Source organism: Morone saxatilis, unplaced genomic scaffold (genome assembly GCF_004916995.1).
Source record: "Morone saxatilis isolate NCDOM2014 unplaced genomic scaffold, NCSU_SB_2.0 Contig4, whole genome shotgun sequence".
Taxonomy (NCBI): domain Eukaryota; kingdom Metazoa; phylum Chordata; class Actinopteri; family Moronidae; genus Morone; species Morone saxatilis.
Window position 1 is genome coordinate 17397494 of NW_023339984.1, and position 5532 is coordinate 17403025.

Here is a 5532-nt window from a genome sequence, read left to right on the forward strand (position 1 = left end):
ATCCCTGGAGGTAGCTTGAAGAGCCTGCACCGTGACCAACATCCCTACTATTAGTATATTTCCATTAGAGTCTGCACTTCAGTAAGTAGCTGATTCCGATCATGAACAATGTTCACCACCATGTCTTTTTTTATTGATGAAATACTGACAATTGATATACCCGTCTCTTCTTTATGTGACTTAAAAATGAAAACAGATCATTGTATGGACTGAACCTTTCACTTTCAGCTTATCGAACTAAACAGCACAACTAATTGAGTGTCTTCTATCCCCCCCTCCCAAGCTTCATAACTGGCAACTGATCAGTCGTGTAGCTTAGCCATTTAGCGGTGTACTACCTCAGTGTAAGCTTAACACAAGTTTAAACTTATGTTACAAGGTTTTTTCATAATGTACAACACAGTAAAGATAACAATCTGAAGCCCAATATTAAGCACAAAAGGCAACACCTGTGTCCAGCAGTCAACTTGTCAGTCGTCGTTCTAATAAAAACACCTATTCTAGCAACTCTGGACGCCTATTAATCAACTAGGAGGCGACACATCTCCTCGAAACACCTATTCTGAGAAAGGAGTCGTCTGAGTTGCTCTGCCAACAAGATCTCACACTGCTGACTACCACGTGCCAGACCTCCCAACCTGTGTTGCTTTGTCACACCGACGTCCACCTTCCAAATAAAACGACAACAACTATAACATATTTACCAACCCACAAGAAACAATTCACACCTTTAAGCTTGTAACTCAATTGTGGCTCAAGGACTAGATATTCTTTCCATGGGCACAATTTAAATAGAAAACAATAATAAAAAATTTGTAACTGAAGGCCCATTAAGATGGATTTTTTATGTCAGTGTTTCCCAGCATATTATTGACATAAAAATGACTTTACTGTAATCTTGCAGTGTCATTTTCTTAACATGAACCAAGGCTGTATCCCACTCGGAATATTAACAAGTGTGCGGGCGCATCCTGCCACACACAATATTTGACCGGAAACTACAATGCCCAAAACCCCCATGAGAGACTATCCTCCAATGCCGGGGGACATGTGTACTGGACTGCTCATCATCCCTGAGCATGTAAAATCCATTGGACAGGCTTAGATCCAACCACTCATAATACTGTAACACACATACCATACACCCAGTTAGCGCTGATATAAAGAGATCCACACCGAACAAGCCATAACAATTATGAGCACCTGACAGTGAACAACTCTGATTACTGGTTATCAGGGCTACCTGTCAGTGGGTGGTTATATATACTTAAAGCACCAAGTCGAACATTTGGTTCCTCCAGAGTTGATCGCGTTAGAAGCAGGAAAATTGCGCAGCGCTGAGGATTTGACGTGACTTTAACACGGGCCAACCATCTGTGAAGGCATAGACGCCCACTTGGTCAGCACGCATCATCCCAAATGCAGCTCTTGTCGGGCTGTTCCTCCGGTCTGCAGCAGGTCAGTACTATCAAAAGCTGCTCCAAGGAAGGAAAAAGAACCAGAGACAAGGTTGTCATGATGCCCTCATTGGTGAGTGAAGGACTGGCCCGTATGGTCCAGATACTATTAAGAGACGAGCTATCCTGTAGCTCAAAGTGCTGAAACAGTTCATGCTGTTTCTGATAGAAAAGGGTCAGAACACACAGTGCAGAGCAAGTCTGTTGGTCTGGGGCTGCCTAGATCTGCAGAACATTATGACCACCAGGGTGCCCAGGTGCTCACAATGTTATGGCTGATATGGTATATATATGTATGTATGAGTAAATGAGGGTCGCCCCTTGAGTAATATAGTAAGTATAGTATAAGGTATAAATAAAGATTGAATATTAGAGACACTGGCTTATATTTATGTACTAGTCGCCATAATTGTGTAATAATTATCACTATTTTTAGTCTCTTATTGTTTGTGTTCTTTCTGCGAGCATACTGTGACAAAATAAAAATCATGTCTTTTTGCAGATGACTTGCACATGAAATTAAAAAATCTGAATTCTTGGCAACATTTCAGAAATGCTGTAATAAAAGAAACAAATACAAAAATATCATAAATAAAGCATTTGAACTAAAAATGTGTTTCTGTGGAAGCATTCTGGCCGAGGAATTCCTGACCAGCCCTGAGAAGTACAAACAGGAGGCCAGGAAGCACACAGAGGAAACTGCTGCACAATCACTGGATGATATGGAGAAGGTAAATTAACAATATATGTTTTGAAAAGTTCTACAGGGGATAGACAAAAAACCTGGAACGCCTTACAAAAAAAATTCCATGAACACCTGTTATATTGGCCATTCCTTTTATATACAAAAGTGCTTTCAAATAAGAGAATCAGTCTGAATATGTGCACATAGCAAATACACTGAAACCTAAATCAGAGCTCAATGCTTGCACAGATCAACAGCTCACATATAAGCTTCACAAAGGGCTGTTGTAATGTGTTGCATTATGTTGACAATTGTTCCTGATACTCTATCTGCCCTCTGAATTCTATTTACAGTATTTANNNNATTTTTATAGTCACATCTTTGTTACACTGGTACATTAATATGACATGTTGATATTTACTGTCTTTACTTCTGATTTGGAAGAAATGGGTGGATCCTGGGAAACGCATATACCTCCTCATCTGATCTGTCCACTCACCAAAAAGATCTTTAGGGATCCAGTAGAAACAAAATACGGAAGTGTGTATGAGCGAAAGGCCATTGAAAAACACCTCAAATCGTAAGTCTATTTATTTTTGTATTCATTATTGTTATAAGGTTTCAGCACATTTGCCATAAAGTACCTCCCCAGTATTTACCTACAGTTTGTGTTTATTTTTGTAACAATAACCAGATAAACAAAAACCACAGAAGAAACCAGTGGAATTTGTGATATAGCTGTCTATGCAGGTCAGAATATACTGTATCTGTCCAAAGCTTGTTGCTTGGTTCAGACGTGAGACTTAAAATTCAGAAAGCCTGCATGACAAACTGGAAGTGTGATCCCAGACAGCCATTCATTGTAACCCCAAAAGGGAAAAAGAAATTTAAAATACAGTAAATTATTGTTCCAGTTCACTATATGTATGTGAGTTTTAGGGTAACCACTCATCAAAACCGTATCATGTGTGTAAATCAGCTTAGAGGGGTTTATTTTTATTTTTATTTTTAATATGACACTTATTACCTTGGCAATAAATGTCCAGAATCTGGAGATTAGTTTACACTCCCAGAAGCAGTGGGAACAATTTATTTGATAAAGAATCTTTTACTAAGTCTCCCTCAGTCTGTTCCAATGTTCAGATCTATACCTGAGCCTGAAACCTCAACCATTTCAGAAAGTAAGCCAGCAAGGTTAAAATCTGTCAAGCTTCCCTCCTCTTTTTCTGCTAACTGAACATTGTTTTACAGAAACAGTCATGATCCACAGGACCCAGAACAACTGCTAACCACAGCTGATCTTAAACCAGCACATGACATGAAGAAAATGGTGATGGATTATCGCTCTAAACAACTTCAGTAAACGTTGGAGCTACGCTGCCCTTTTACATCACTTTGACAAATAAACACAAAATGTCATCAGGAAAATGTGGAAATAGGAAAAAGTTAACTGTTCCACTAAATGCAAGTTTATGTTTTGTTCTGTTTATGCCTTAAGAAATGTAAATGTAATCCTTTATTTTACTATTAATTACTTTGAGTTATACAGAATAATAGTATAGTTATGGCAAACTCATACGGACTTTGATTTCAATTATGTAGAACAAAATAAACAGATTAAATAAGTTTCATATTTTAGAAATTTATTTTATGCTGTAGAGCTCATTCTTATAGACTTTCACATTCAGCACAGATGTTCCACCACCAGCAGTCACAGGATTGTAATCTACTCTCTGATTGACAGCAATAAACAGGCCTGTAATTCATATATTCATCTATGTCTGAGAAACACAATGTTTTTTATCTGTAACTCATACTGTTCAATTATATTTTTAACTGTGTGACAATAATTACTGATTGATCCTTTACCCTGAACAGAAATTGATGATGTAATGATGATGATTCACGTGGGATGGGCAGTGAAATTTCTTCTCATGTAAAGAACGGAAGCCAACATTTAATTAAGACTAAACCCTACAGTTCTCCAACAGTGAGCTTTATTGAGCTTTGTATGTAAGCTGTCTCAATCTGCCATATTACTTATACTCCCGTTAAATCGGAATACAAATTTATAAAATGAAATTAAACTGAGCAAAAACTGTTGATTGTGTTCAATTCACCTCTTTACTTCAAAAAAAGTGGAGCTGATGCTGGTGTTGTGATTGCACTATAATAATCTGGTCAGATATCACAAATTAACATGAAAACTAAAAAGGTGTCTTTTTGTACAAACAATGCAATGCACAAGTTAAAAGAAAAATATTTTTATTCACAAACAATCACAGGTCTCTCTTAGTGTCCAGATGTTTCTCATCTTACAGAACTAACAGCTGTCATCAGTGATTTTGGTTGTGAATATTTGAGCAAATCAAAAGGTTGAATAATAATGACAGACATAATTTTATATAAAAGAGATGTTCCAAAGTTCTTCACAGGCCAGTAAAGACAATATATTAAGCAAAAACACAAAAATAAAGCAGGAATAATACTAATTGTTTTTAAAAAAATATTTTTCCTTTATTCCTGTGACATTTTCCAAGAATATTACACAATCAACATTCAACTCTGCTCTATAGTGGCCCACATTCAGAAGTTACACACATTTTTTACTTTGGTAAAAACTACAAGCTCTAAATATATATTATATATAAACATATAAAGTACTCTCTTGGTTTCTCTGAAGGATTTCTACCGATTGTTTCTGTGCAAAGTGGAGTCTCCCTTTCTTGTCTGTATCGTCTTAAGTTATGTTTTTTTACGTCAGTCATGTGTGACGTGCACCATTCTCGAAGGTGTATATACTGTCAAAGATTAAAGCTTAAAACTAGATACCTAACTGCATTTTATCGTCTTAGTGTTTGTACTAAGTTGAATCTAATCTTATCAAATCTTATCTAAATAAAGCATGAAGTACATTTGATACTTGGCACATTTTGCTGATGATACTTAAAGCGCCACCATGAGGTCAAACAGGAGAAGTTACCTGCTATCATCATCCAGTTTACAGTGAATACAAATGTAAAGCTCTCACATACCTTCAGTCTGTACTGACTGCATGAACCTTTAGAAAAACACATTTTGAGACTAGAACATTGTCTACCAGAGAGTTCAGTGCTTATTGCTTAATTGAATGAAAGGGATGGATGAGACAGGGTTGAATATAGTACCAGTTACTAAAGAATCAATGTATGCAATTAATGGTTTATAAAATGGCCTCTGTTTAATGTGGAAGCTGTTTTTTTTTTCTTTTTTTAATCAACCAGGATGTTTTTTCTGGAGGTACCTAAGTTCTGTCATTTGGTAACTGGTTCACAGAATCAAAGATTATACATATCAGCATGGTCTTCAGGATCGTCCGTCTGTACTGGAAGATATTCTCTCTCTTGTCCT

General features: G+C 36.8%; 1 protein-coding gene and 1 long non-coding RNA gene across 2 annotated transcripts in view; one reads left to right on the forward strand and one right to left on the reverse strand.

Annotated features, from left to right (window-relative positions):
• LOC118337926 overlaps positions 1-5532 on the reverse strand; it is an 8197-nt gene that overhangs the window by 1341 nt on the left and 1324 nt on the right. The gene's annotated exons all lie outside the window — the stretch shown is intronic.
• Positions 1693-2722, forward strand: LOC118338015. The gene is made up of 2 exons (XR_004797208.1): positions 1693-2188; positions 2587-2722. It is a non-coding gene; the product is annotated as an uncharacterized LOC118338015 (long non-coding RNA).